The 15,336-nt window shown below is 37.2% G+C and overlaps 1 protein-coding gene across 4 annotated transcripts in view; it reads right to left on the bottom strand.

The window, feature by feature from the left end:
* The window catches only part of LOC124645698 (trissin receptor-like), a 123,394-nt gene extending 116,933 nt beyond the window's left edge, over positions 1–6,461 (bottom strand). For 2 of the 4 annotated variants that reach the window (XM_047185549.1, XM_047185551.1), the window contains exon 1: positions 1,185–1,417. The gene's annotated coding sequence lies outside the window, so the exon portion shown is untranslated. Of the gene's footprint in view, positions 1–1,184; positions 1,419–6,173 lie in introns of those variants that run through there. The other 2 variants (XM_047185550.1, XM_047185552.1) reach the window with 2 other exon arrangements.
* Positions 6,462–15,336: the final 8,875 nt, after the last annotated feature.

Below are 15,336 nucleotides of genomic sequence, written 5' to 3'. Positions count from 1 at the left end.
GGTGCTGTAACATGGTAGAGTGTATGGCAATCATGGTGGTCGAAATTTTGGGGATAGACTCAGTGTAAAAAAATAGCCTTTCAAAAATCTGATATTTTTATAATATAAAATCGTCAAAAAATATACCCAAGCGTTGTGATTTATTTTAAAGAAATATAAGTCAGTAGGTAGATAAGTCAGTGGCAACGCAATATTCAGGTTTGTACTCCTGCTACAAAATATAACAGACCCCCAATCAGATTTTCTCTTTGTTGCGAGAAAAATCGTCTATGACATTCTGTTTCAAAAGAACTGGCCTAAAATCGATACTAATCCGAAAAATTCAAAAGATGAAAGATGGATGAACGTAAAAAGTACAAAGTCAACCTTTGAAAGAGCATCGGCTTACCGATGACTTTACTTTGAGCACTTTGATTTCGGACTGTCGATCTGAAAACTACAATAAGATTTTGATAAACTGGAATATGGAAGATGGAATCGCCGAAACTCTGCACACGAAATCCCTCGAAACACAATGGACTTCACTTTTGACGCCACCGGAGATCGAAAATGGATACAATAATATTTTGTGATATACTTATGTAGTTGTGATTTAATCAAATCATATCAATGCAATATCAATTGTTAGGTAAAGAAATGACGATGTCCTATTTAATAGTTATGTAAAATAATGAAATATTAATTTTGTTTCCCTTCCATTAATTTTGAAACGATTCAAGTTTGTCACGCTATATGTAGTGCAGATTTCTTAAAGCTTTTCAAATGAGGCGTGAATAGATACCGGAGGAGAAACCGACTGTTTATAATAGAACCAGCCAGAAGTGAAATGATACTATTCACCCGATTGCTTCCGAGGTACCTACTGTATTTAAAAAAAGCTGTAGTCTTTTAACTGGAAAATGGTTATTATGATATCTTATATGATTAAAAAAATATATTAATATACAAACAGTAGAACTACTTGCTCAAAACAATAGCTACTTATGTAAAAGTGGAAACGTTGTCACCCTCTGGATTCAAAGTTTATTCCAAAGTAGTCAATACACGTGCCATAATTATATTTAACTTTTAAAATAAATAGTTAAATATTTAATTACTTAATTTATAAAATATATGTTGTGTTAAATCCATAGCTTATATTAATTATATTTATTAAAAATAAAAAATAACTCCCGCAAACTTACCTCAAAAATAATATTAAAGGCGAAACTTTAATCCGTAAACTTTTTTGGAACAAATAAATGATTAATAATAAATTGCAATAACTGTTTCACACAACTTTTATGAACATCGCAGCGTAATATTTGCGGAAGTTGGTCGAATATCCGAGAGTACACGGGAGGCCGCGCGGCGTCGTTCGAAAGCACTGAACCGGGGCCTGGCTACACGAACACTGAATGAGAAATGAGAATCAAAGCGCAGCCCTTCCACAGATGCGCTGAAACACGCCAAAGCACAACAATTTTAAGTGTTCTATAACTGAAATTCATTCATGGTCACACATGCACTAGTAATTTGGTTAACAATGACTGGTACAGAATATACCTAATTGAGTTACGCTGCCAACTGCGCGAAACCGCCACGCCGCTGAGGTTTTTTTATAGTTTTAATGAAACAAAGCAAGAATGTAGGTACCACGTATAATTTTTTCCATAGGTTTTTTTCAGATACATATTTAATACTGAGCTTTTTTGGTAGAACTTTTTTTTTTCAGGACACACATAAAATATAGAAGGTATTACTGTAGCCGTTTTTCCGCGGTTTAACCATTCTTCTTTAAAATGAATATTTCTTACGGAATTTACAGATTTATAAAATACATAAAAGATAACAATTTCACTTTTCAGATTCACGCCCTCGTCATTTTCTTTCTTAGCACCTAATTTGTACGTATTGTGTACTACGCCCTCGGACATAGAATCATTCAACGTTGAAATCAACATTTGAGGAAAATTGGCAGTAAAAAGTGTGATGGTCAGGATATTTTAATTCCCCGAAACTTTGATCCATAGAAATGTTTATTAACAACGTTAATGTAAATTCCTAGCCGTGGAATTTCGTTATAAAGGCTAATTTATTGGTATAGCAGTGTAGGAAAATCCATTAACATTTTAGTGTTAAAAGGGTGACAATTAGATTACGACCACCTTATAAGTAAATAGTAAGTACCTAAGGGTAATAGGAGGTCGTGGATTTGGTGCGAAGCTTAGGCTTAGTATTTTCAGTTCAAGGTTCTCCAACACGAATTACCTACTTACTTATGTAAGTTATATATTTTTCGAGGAATTCGTTGCCGTAGGAACATCATTAATTCTCAATGCGGGTTATAACTTAAGTACGTAATAGTATTACTTTAAAAGGAGTACCTACCCGGTATGTAGGCACACCTATACGTGCGTACCTAAGTTAAGATTTATTTCGGCATTCAGCGATAAAACTAAAGGAGAAGTTAGGTCTCTAGGGTGTGAAAATTATGAGCCTTACTACAAAAACTTTAAACCCTGTTTTACACTTGTCTAATAAAATTTTGGCTGCAAAATGAACCATATGTCAACGTCATAATTTGACATTTTTTTAGACAAGGCATAAACTGACGTTTAAAAGTTTTTGTGGTAAGACGGTAAGTACTTAACCGACCGGTTTCGCAATTAATCTCCACAAAACAGAAGACAGTTTGTAACTACTCTGTAATTATTAAACTGCTTACGAACTATAACCATTATTTGATGAGTAATAAAATAGTAATTGGTTTAGTTGGGTCGGGACTACAGTTTGAAGCCCGTTTTAGCAGAACTGCGAATTATCGTATAATTTCTATTCTAGAATCCATTATAATATTGTAATGTCTCGTCTATTTTTCTGGTCATTTTCTTACTTTCTTAGAGCAGTAATGGCTACGTTCCATACTTTACATTTTTTGTATACCTAATTTCTTAACCATTTAAAACAGTGAAAAACGCTGAACCAGTTATTTCTTTGCCAACGTTCATAATTATTCATACTCGATAGTTTCGTTGAGGACGCTGGTTTTAGAAGTGTAGTTTTTAGGGTTCCGTACCTCAAAAGGAAAAAAGGAACCCTTATAGGATCACTTTGTTGTCCGTCTGTCTGTCTGTCTGTCTGTCGGTCAAGACCCTTTATCTCAAGAACGCGTGGACGTATCAAGCTGAAATTAAAATACTCAGGTCTATTGAAATACTCAGGTCTATTGTCCCTTTAAGCTGTGAAAATATCAAACTTCTAAGCCAAGCCAATCAAAAGATACAGCCGATTATGTCGATATTTTCAACAAATTTTCGACATTCGCATAGGAATCAAAACCTACAGGATACTTCCCGTAAACTCAGAGTCTTGAAATTTGGCATGAAGCATTGTCATATAATGCAAATATAGGAAAAATTGCGAAAATCACATTTTTTTAGTTATATAATATAATAAAAATATTTTAATAAAATGAAACTTACTACCTTATTTCTCACGAACGAATAAAGGTATCAAATTGAAATATATACCAAAATACCTATGTCTATTGTCCCTTTAGGCAGTGAAAAAATCAAACTTCTAAGTTAACGCGATCAAAAGATACAGCAGTTATACCGGCACCTTAGACGAATTTCCGTCACACGCTAGGGAATCAAAACCTACAAGGTACTTCCCGTGAACTCAGAATCTTGAAATTCGGCACGAAGCAACGTTACATAGTACAGATAAAGGAAAAATTGCGAAAATGATAAATTTTAAGTTACATAAAATATTAAAATATAATTTTTGCTTACATGACATAAAATATGTTTTTAATAATTATAAACTTACTACCTACCCTTTTTCACATGAACGCGTAGAGATATTCAAGTTGAAATTCATATAAAACGCTTCTTAAATATAATTGCCCCTAAACTGTGAAAAATTTTTAATCATTCAAAGGTCGTTGGGCACCTTACTATGGAAACCATACCCTCGGCGGATACGAACGAAATTAAGCACAGTATAATGATAAAGACTCTGATTTACTATGGCATTAGTCGCATCAATGTGAACCACGGGAATCTAGAGAAAATCAGGTGTAAACATCAAATATTTTCCTCATTTCAATGGGGAATTTAAACGACCAAGCTTGACGGATTTGAGAAATCATTTCTTTGTAGTGAAAGAGTATACTCGCCGTTTATTTCCATTGTCATCAGGTCAGGATCTGATGATGGAAATCCTGAGAAATCGAGGGCAACTATCAGAAATTGTAAGCATGCATAGGATTAAAACTTAATTCTCAGATGTATATATCTGGTGATACTATCAAACAGTGATTTAGAGCTAACCTGATGATAGAGACGTGAGAAAGTCGAGAGAACTCCTCAACGGTATGTTTTAGTTACGTCGTGTTTTGGCTTATATTATTCGTATTGACGAGAACTTTTCACAAAAGTTAAAAATAAACAGTTTTTACGAAAAAAAACAACTTCTAAAAACAACAACAAAACTGTTTATAGGTATGCATCGGTCTAGATCTCGGTAGTTAAATAAATATATAGATGCATCCTCTAGAGTCTAGAGTCTAGAGTTTGTCTAGAGTCTAGACACCGACTTCTTCACCTAACATCTTTTTAATTTCTTTCTTGCTTTTGTTTTCTTGTTGCTTTTTTATGTTTGAAGTTGGATTTGTTTGTAAAATGCTACAAAATAAAATAAAGCCGACTTTATAAAACAAAGAAAGGGACAGAATTACACTTTTGTCAAGGCTCTAGAAACGTTAAGCCAGCAGCCCCGAATCCTACTCTCTAGCAGTCGTTGTTACAATTCGACAGTTACAAGTCGTCAGGCAGTTTCGAAAAAAACCTGAAACTGGGGCTCGTTAGGGGATTAATTCCTCAAAAATAAAAGATCCCATTAGTAATGAATTCTCATCACCTAAAATAAAATAAGCTCCAACACAAGGTTACGTTATAAATTGTAAAGGAGTTCCCATAGCTATATCTGATCTTTGCTATCGATCCCACAATGGCAGTCAAATCTATCTATGTGGAAAGTCTCCGCCAATACGAATAAAATAAGCCCAAACACGTGGTAGTTGCAACATACCGTTCAGGAGTTCCCTCGACTCTCTGTAGTCTCCACAATCAAATCAGCTCCAAACCTTCACTGTTTACCAGTACCTTCAAAAATACACTCACATGTCTGGTTTTGACTCGATGCGTGCCTACAATATTCAAGAGTTGCCCTCAATTTCTTAGGGTTTCCAGATCCTCATCAGATCCTGGTCATCCGAATTGGCATCTTCCTTCTTTATGAAAAGTCTTTAACAATAAAAACTAGCATTGCAACTTGTACAATCCTCTGAAACTGCTTGTCTTTTATATTTTTCTAACGATCCTGGACATTCGTCTCCATGGAATTTTAATAAAATATTTATATTCAAAGAAACGTCATACCATTCTCCACGATTTAAATCTACTTTGATTCATGTCTTTGTTTTTACTAATTTTCAATCAGATTTCTGAATGATGACTATAAAATGTTGTATATAAATAGGGCTGCCATCCATCCGGGTTTCCCCGGATTTGTCCTCGTTTGGAGGCCGTCCGGGCGGGGTTTCAAGAAGTGTCCGGGGAAAACCCGGACACTTTTCATGTAAGGAAGCACCTCATTGAATTTAAGTATTTGTTAATAGTAAATGGATTACAAATTAGGTATTATTTTGTTTTAAAAAAATCGTACTCGTTCGGGGAAAAAATTGCGATTTACGCCAAATGTCCGGGTTTTTTAAATGATTGTCCGGGTTTGGCGAAATTCGAGATGGCAGCCCTATATATAAATAACTTTAATAAAATATCTTTTACAAGGTACTGGCCTACTATTTTAGTTATATTATAAAATAAAAAAAATTAACTATTTTGACTCTCACGAAATTACCATAACTATGATTGTTCTAAACTGAACGGTTGGCGCGACTCACTTTTTATCTATACAGGATTTGTACGGAACCCTCGGTGCGCGAGTCCGACTCGCACTTGGCCGGTTTTTTAAATGTATTATACGTTATTTTATACAATAAATCTATTTAATCGGTAAGAAAATAATCCTCACTTTGAAATTGAAATGTACTTAAAACAATTACGAATTCGCCGTTAACACCTAGTATATTCAGTCATTGAAATAGGTTCTAGATAGCTACTTACTCGTTTAATGGCAATTTTATTTCTTTCAGTTCAGCCGGAGATAAGTAATGTCTTTGTCTACAAATCCTCTTTTGACATTTTGCTTCACATCCACTGTTACCACAACTCACATTGTAATTTATATTTTTTGAGTGTTTTTCTTCTTTATTGACACTTGAAGAGGCATTTGAACTTATGCCTCAATAATCACATGCCAGTCAATATTAAGGAATCACTGACATTTTTTGAGTTATATTTAAAGAGTAAATATCTAAAGGTAAATGGCGTTAGAGAATCAAGTTATTGGTGTAACAAGTGGAGATAGAACAACGTCGCACCCAGTTCCCAGCTATTGCCCAAAGTTATTAAACAATATTACCGAGGAATTTATGTCGCACAAACTGCGTTCGTAACACTGCAAACCGCGTGTAGTACTAACGAAGTTTGTAGTTGACACGTTGTTGCAGAATATTCATCAACACAATAGTCCAATAGAACCCACAATGAGTGCTGCAGTTGGTCTACTCTTACAAATGTAAATGGCTACCAATCCGCCGCTCACGACTTTGCTTTTCAAATGAAGTCTGCATACAAAGCGGAATATCATACCTATTTAGATCAAAGGTGGTCTCTAAATCACGGGTTTTCCTTTAATCTTCTGTAATCACTGTTATTAGGTAGGTACTTTGGAAGTTCGCTCGCAGTTACTATGAGGCCCTTAGTGGTATTTTAATTTAAAATTACATAATCTGCAAGCTGATACCCACATTTTAATTTAGTCATAAATCTTACTGTCTGGTCTTCTTCAACGTGATACTCCATTGTTGTCTAATTTTCTAGAGAAGGAAACACCACGAGAATCTGTCTATTAAAATTATATTTAGGATTCGAAGGGTTTAAAGAGCGTGACTACTGAGAAGACGGCTCACAGACATGATTCGAAGTATTTGAACAAATAGAATATAATAGAGGTCGACACAGAATATTACTAGCTTTCGCGAGCGGTTTCATCCGCGTCCCGTCGGAACCATTTTGCACACCCTGATAAACGGTCACGGCCTGACAACGCCTATGGTGATCTTCACACTGCCCCGCATCACGCTGCATCTTGCGTGTCGACGCACGTACGCGCGTTCCTGCGGGAGTGCAGATCTGCATCATCGTGCGGGTTTTTCACGCACTCACGCGCGTAGGTGCGTTTTGTAAATTCACGCACAGCGAGTTCCATTTTCAAATATACACGTCACGCCCATTCAAAATCACGCGCGGCATTGCGGGATTCAGTGTGCCATACCTTGCGTCTCGCCCCGCACCTACGCGCGGGGGTGCGTGTTTCTCCGCATGTATGTGCGTGATCCGCATGAACGCGCGTGGATGCATTTTCAGTGTGTTGGACTATGCGTGTTTTCCATACAAACGGAGATATTTCCATACAACGGAAAAAAACGCATCCACGCACTACGCTGCATCATGCGGGGCAGTGTGATAATCGCCTTTCTCAACATGTATGTATGAACCTAAAATTGAAATAACATTTTTGTGATTTTACCAAGTTCCGTGATAAGCGTATCTACAAACAAACTCTTCTTCTTTAGTTTTATTAGACTTGGTTCCATGAAAACCATTTTTAGTACTTCCAGGTAATGTTGTTCATTTTCATGTCAGGAATTCTTATACAAAATAAAGTACTTAGAATATCAGGAGACACAATACACAACAAACTTCTTTCTATGCTGTAAATTCCTACCAGTAGGTAATTGCTTGGTAACACAATTGTATTGAGTATATTAATACATAACCAACTTCTTTCTTTGCCATAAATTTATGTTACTAATTGCTTGGTAACACAATTTTATTGCCTGGTATTGCCAGATCGAGATGAACACGAAGAGACGATCAGCATCTTCCATGGTGGGCTGTAATATGATTCAGAATACATTACAAAATTGACAGACTACACTTTACAATAATACAACTACAACCTACACTTGAATACCTACACAAAGTACATCTGTCACATGAATATAATTATTTGAATTCAGAAAATAAAAAAATAATTACTGAAAAGAATCTGTTGGACATATTGCATCGAGTCAGACTCCTCCAGGGTCTTTTTATCCGGGTGCGCGAAGTAGTCCGCTTATGAGTGTATCCATAATATCACACAGAAATAAAATGTAACATATATTTTAACTAATATAAAAAAAAAAGATAAAATTTCATCGCCAGGTACATAAACCACAGGGCACGCCACCATCGTGGCGGTAAGTCCCCTCTTTGAGGAGTGGCTCGGGAGGAGTCACGGCGCCCTCACGTACCGCATGACGCAGGTCCTCACCGGACACGGTTGTTTCGGGAGGTACCTGCACCGCATCGGTCGTGAGGAGGCGCCCGGGTGTCACCATTGTGCGGACAGCCCCGAGGACACGGTGGACCACACAGTCCAGGTGTGCCCCACATGGGAAGGGCACCGCCGGGTCCTCGTCGAGGCTTTGGGCGGCGGCGACCTCTCGCGTCCGGCCCTGGTTCAGGCCATGGTCCGGGGCGAGAGGGAATGGGATGCCGTCGCCTCCTTCTGCGAAGCGGTCATGCTCGAGAAGGAGGAGGCGGAACGCCAGAGAGTTCGCACCTCTCATCCCGGCCGCCGCGCTGGACCAGGTAGACACCATGGGCGCCGGGTGTCGCGAGATGACTCCCGGCCACCGTAGGCGTGGGTCTGTGGGCGGTGAGTTCGGGTGGCTCATCGTCCCTCTGTCTTCCTAGACGACAGACCCGTGTCGACGGCGCGCGTTGTTCCACGCGCTCCTCAAAGAGACGTCAGCAACCCCAGCGGGGCCCAGCAGGGCCAAGGCCTGCCGGGGCTGCGGGTTGTTCGAAAGAGATACCGCGGCCCTGGTACATAAAAGGCCTATGACGGAACACGACGATTTTAGTCAGTAAAAGTCTGACACTCCCTCACCGCTGCTAACCCACAGCGGGAGGGGTCATTTGATGATTTTACGTCGATAAAAAAAAAAAAAAAAAAAAAAAAAAAAAAAAAAGGTACATAAACCACCAATGCAACTTTTCTAAGTTTGTATGTACTTTCTAAGTATATCTTGGACACCAATGGCTGATAAAAAGGTGAAGGAAAACATCTTGAGGAAACCTGGACTGTAAAGTCTGAAATCACCAACCCGCATTGAGCAAGCGTGGTGATTAATGCTCAATCCTTCTCCGTGTGAGAGGAGGCCTGTGCCCAGCAGTGGGACGATAAAAAAAAAGGCTGTAACATAACATAACATAACAGGTACATAAAAATAAAAAGCGACGAGACATACGGTGAAAACCGCTAACCGCGCGACAGTGGTTAACCACAAACGTTACAAAAATTCTGTTTTAAAATGTAACAAGCTCTTCTTCACGTTTATGAATACAGAAAATATTAACTAAGCCAGCCCGCGGATTGAACTTTGCATGTAAATTAAAAGGGTGACTGAGCCTAGAACCACAACAGCTATGGAAATTTTAAAATTTTCATTGAGTGTTGAATTAGGAAAAACCACACTTTTAAGCTATTGCATAGCTTCTATCGCAGGCCTTGAGCGCGGGGACCAAATCCATAAATTCCGTAACGAAAAAACCTCACGCTCCCCATTCCGACGGGCACGGAGGCAGAACTTATATGAGATACCAATACCAAGTGTAGGTAGACGCTACTGCTCACCATGTACCAGAGCGGCAAAAAAATACACCGGGCGCGGGTAATATCGCGGGGAACGGCTACTAATTAATAATTATAATTGCATAAGTTGATACAGAATGCTATGCAATAGCTTTACCGCGGCAGTCCCCGAGTGCCACACGTATTTTTTTTTACTTTAATTTTTACATAGTAGCTGAACGACATATACTGGTTGCTTTTCGTATATTGATTCCACTTTTGGAGGAGGTAGGTAGGTGGTAATCAATTAGTACTATTATCCAAAACTATTGAAAAAAAAAACTGGTACACTGAAACTTTTACCAATAGCACTGATACTCTTTTACATACCTAATGCACAATGTTAGCCTAAAGGGGAATGTTGTGTCCAATACTAAATAATTCGAACTTTCAACAACTTCAGAATATTTAAACTAAGTTTGTAAAATTTAAATTAAACCTGGAATATTCAATACCCTAGAACCTCAATTGAAATACCTAGGTAACAAAACATGATTGTTTGTTTGGCACTAACAAAAAAAAACATAAAATCATTGATATAGGTCGGCATAGACAAGCAATTTATTTATGTTATCATTATAAAAGGTTAAAGGAATGAGATCCTCCATGCGCGAAACCAATTAATTATTATCTAGATCTATACAAAGAGTTTAGCTGTCACCACTGATATAGGGGCAAGCGAAAAGGGTTATTTCTACCCAGCCCTTTTAGATAAGCCATCTTTTTAATAACATATCTCTAAATTAACAATTTAACACATAATGTTGCTAGAAAGTTCTGAATTGAGATATGCTTTGTAAATGCTATTTTTTTTTACTAGCTTTTAGTAGCAAATTCATGTAGGCAGGGACTTAGCCAACCTAAGGCTGGCTTTAAATTTAATTATGCCACGCATCATAAACCTTAGACTAATATTAAAATTGAATACTTAATATTATATGAATATTATTAAGAAAATAGATACGTAAATTAACCAAAACTGATAATGATGCCCTATCAACTTAAAATACATTCTAATCTATAAATTAATTATCTGTCACATTTGGAACGTTGAACCGTAAATAAATCATTTAACCTCAATAGTGTTATTAAGTGGAAACGAAGGAAAATTGTTGGTCGACATTAGTGTTCCATTCAATATTTATAACTTATCAAACATGAGCTTAGAGCTTACCTACCTACTGTAAATAATAATCGATTCTCATATGTAAAAAGTCAACAGGAAAAACAGAGAACGCATTAATTTTAAAATGAAATCGGTCATGCTACTGACGGCTTTCTTAATTCCCAATAAGGAAACTCGGTTGAAGCTTACTAAAGCACATTCATAATATAAGCCTCTTTTATGTTCACTCTTTCAGTTACTTTTTCATAAAAATTATACAATCCTACCTACAATAAATCGATTTATCTTTTTTAATACCTATCATAAAAGAAAGAAAAAGGGTTAGGTATAACTCTATTTTACGTAGAAAAGAGGTGTTGGTACTTATTCACTTTGATACTCGATTTTCAGTTCAGGAACAGTTTTTAAAACTTCAGTGGCCCGCATCAAGTCCCAAGGGGCTACTGCAACGTGAACGTACTCCTGCAGTTCCCAGGGACTTATTGCTGTAATATTTTATATTTTCACACTACACCTCTCTTTTCGCAATTTTGTCCCGATCGTATCTACATTGTTAACACACAAACTTTACAAACAATGTGTACCTTTTCGATAAGTCCTTACGTATTTAGGCGTTCGAACGAAATGTAAACGGACCCAATAACCCTAATAACTCATTACGCAGTAACATGGAAACCTGATGACCTACACATAGCTAATCACCTCTGATATTGATATTCTCTTTGATAAGTGCCTACTGGGATTTATGTCTAAACCATATGTCTACTTACGAGTACATGCCGCACGATGTTCGTATTAATCCGTCCTCTTTATAATGTTGTGAGATGTAATGGACTAGTTAACTAGACGACCAATGAAGAACAAACAAGAAACTTGCTGGGAAATATTATGTCTGAAAAGTTTGTTTTTCATTACGCCTGCCTATAATATCACAGAAATATTTCGGTAGCCCAGAAGTAATTTGAGTCTTATTACTTGAAAAGTATTTTTTTTTGTAAAACTTTTGACTGAACTACAAAAATTATGAAGATTTTTATTCATAAAAATCAATTCTGTAATGTTTCGCATCTATAATGTAAGCAATTCAGATTACCTATATTTTTTTTATTACTTTGTCGTATATCTAAATATAAACCTAACTCAATTTCTAAACTATAATAAATCCTTTCATTTGTCGAGTGAGTACCTACAATGTGATTTATTCGCCGTAAATGGCTCGGAATAGCGAGCGACAATCAAAATTTTCAGACCTACTGTTAAATAGCCGCTGCCATTAGTCATCGAAATCGAATATTATAAATAAAAAGGCTGTTAGATATAGAAGCTAGTTATAACTACAAAGCTACTCAAATATTTGTGAAGGTTGAACCAGCGTATAGATATTCCAAAAAAAAGTTGTCTGAATCGTCAAAATAAATCGTGTTATGAGACCAAATGTTCAAAAAAATTGTCTACGAGCTATTTGAGAGCTTTCATGGCGCAGACAGTCAATTTTTCGTCTCGGATTAAGTCCCAAGTTGCCTATCTATAGCTGGACAGAAATTACTTTACCTCAGTAAAGATTTAAATAGAATAAGTAGGATTCGTAATATTTATAATGTTAGTAGGTCTTGTTACCCTGATGTTCAACTTGAGCCAATAGATAGACAGAATTTTGTTTACATAACTTATGTTGTAGCCAAGTCTGCGAGAAAATTATGAAACTGTAAGAACACTAGAATTCTTGATACATACCTACGTTAAATAAAAATACTAACTTCTCCTTTTATCTTCTATTAGATAACTATAACTAAAACATTAGGAATGGCTAATGGACCGTATACGCTAATAAAAACACCCCTACCTTACCTGTTTGGGTAAGATTGATATCCAATTATGGACCTCTAGTGACTGTTAGGATTGACATATGCCTACATGGTTAGGATCTTCGAACGTCAGCACGGTTCATCATAACAACTGACATGCAATCAAGCGACCTATAAGTACTTAATAACTTTGCGGAACACGCAAGCCTTCACTCAAGCAAGAACCGAAGGAAATTATACCACAGTTCATGATTGTCAACTTACGTATCACATGTTTTCAGCCACATTTGAGCTCTGAACTGCGTACTTTTAGCGCGCAATTACAATAAAAGCTCACTGCACGACAACGTCGCAGCCTCTTAGCGCTCACGTGAGTTGTTTGAGAGCGAAGTCGACTAAAATGCCGCTTTGCTACATTCAGACTTGGAATCATTAACATTTGCAGGCAACACGGGTAGCTACTTGTAAACATTAAATAAGCAATAAACGATGCAAGCGTTCCTCCATTAGGTCCCTATAATATGATAGGAAGGAATACCTACCTCAAACAAAACTATTACTCATTTATTTAAATAGGTAAATAGATAATGACCATTCGGTTATAAACATCAAATAAAAAACCCACTTTAGCGTCCTTTGACTAACAACCGACAAACATGCAGGTAATAATAATATGAATACCTACCTACTTACCATCTAAGGATCAAACCGGCCTAAGAGGTCATGTTCACATCTAATGAGATTAGCTTTATGATAATGCGAGATCTTCAGGCAACCAAAGTAGACCTTAGTTCCTAATTGAGATTAATAATTTTCATTGTTTGATAACATTCACATCACATTCAAACTTACAATCTTACTTCGAAAAGCACTCAAAGACTCCTCAACGAACGTGAATTCTTATATTTCTTGTTGGATAACAGGAAAACAATATGTGAAAATAATGAAAATATAGTTCCCGTAGTCACGCGAAAGTGACGTGCAACATTCAGAAGTTATTAGAAGATAAATCAATCTGTTTCAACACACACCTATATATGCGGCAACGGCAAGCCTAGGCGACTAGCTACATATTATTAAGTATGGTCACAAATAAAAAATACCTATTTACAATATGAATAAAAGTAAAGGATTTTTTTTTTTTGGGAAATCATCATAATATGTCGGCTCCCGCTGTGGGTGCAGCCTGAGGGAGTGCCAGACTCTTACCGACCACATACCATCTTTCTTCTGGAGCCCCCTTTGTGCACCAGGGCCGTGGTAACTTTTTCGAACAATCCCACAAGCTTTAAGTGATGTAAATAGGGCAACTGCGTATTTCAAGTACCTACAGAACTATTAGTTATTACCTGCCGTGTACTACGGTTGATAAACTAATCTATTTCTGTTTAGTACCGATTATATGTATCTAATATACCAAATACCAGTTCTACGTGGCGTACTAAATACAAAAACTGACTCATAATTTGAAGATAGAAGACTTTTTTCTGTCTCTACAAAAGTCCCGTTTTACCCTTTTGGTTATAGAACCTTAAAGTCAGTTCAGTTTCAGTTTGCCGATTATGCTTTAGGTTCTTAGATACCGAAGCAGATATTTCAAAATCCACTTCTTAAAACATTGTAAAACAACTTACAAGAGTGTTGCAATAAAATATTTTGAAAGCCAGCTAAGTAGGGACCCAATATAAAATAAAAAGGTAAAGTAACAAGCCGTAAAACACATACCCCATAAATATACGGCAGTTTTTACGCCAGGATTACTCGTAGTGAACAGCTTAGGAAAGATAGTAGCGTCGCCCACTAGTGTTTATTAGTGTCGCTCAAGCGTAAACGCTCGACATAGGTAGGTATGGGTACCTACATGAAGTAGAAAGTTTACCCCGACACATAACACTTACTTACGGATATAGGTACGGGTTAAAGCCGGGGATACACATGCCCATAACTTGCACACTTGCATTTAACATGGAGATGAGTTGAAAATAAAAAAATGTAGATAAAGAGTAAAAATTACAAGTGTCAAAAACTTCATAAAATTGCTTAAATAAAAATATTGTTTGGTGTGTGCCCTGTGTGTATCATTACCGCTGTTGCTAACGCGGTGTCCTGCGTGAGCGACGAACGCGACGCGACGCGACGCTGCGAACGCGACGAACGCGATCAACTCAAAGGAATTCCCTACATGCGGCCTATGTGACAGTCTGCGGCGAGACGCGACGTAACGCGTACTTGTTTTGAGGGCGACCAGACGCGACACCGCGAACTATTCAGAAGCGTTGATTGTTGTGGGACAAAAAAAACATAAATATTAAAGAAATCGTTTATTAGTACAAACAAGTTGGAAGATTGTTGCTGTCTGTACTTTAAATATGAACTTTCAAGCAAAATTGTAACACAACTTCTCCATGATTTGAGAAGTAATGACCAAAATCACGTAGGACATCTGTCGCGTATAGCATCGCGTCGCATTACGTCGCGTCGTGTTGCGTCGCGTCGCGTCGCGTTCGTCGCTCACGCGGTGTCCTGCGTGGTCCCAATCATGGAGAAGTT

Source organism: Helicoverpa zea, chromosome 3, assembly GCF_022581195.2.
Source record: "Helicoverpa zea isolate HzStark_Cry1AcR chromosome 3, ilHelZeax1.1, whole genome shotgun sequence".
Lineage (NCBI taxonomy): Eukaryota > Metazoa > Arthropoda > Insecta > Lepidoptera > Noctuidae > Helicoverpa > Helicoverpa zea.
This window is presented reverse-complemented; position numbering and strand designations above follow the sequence as displayed.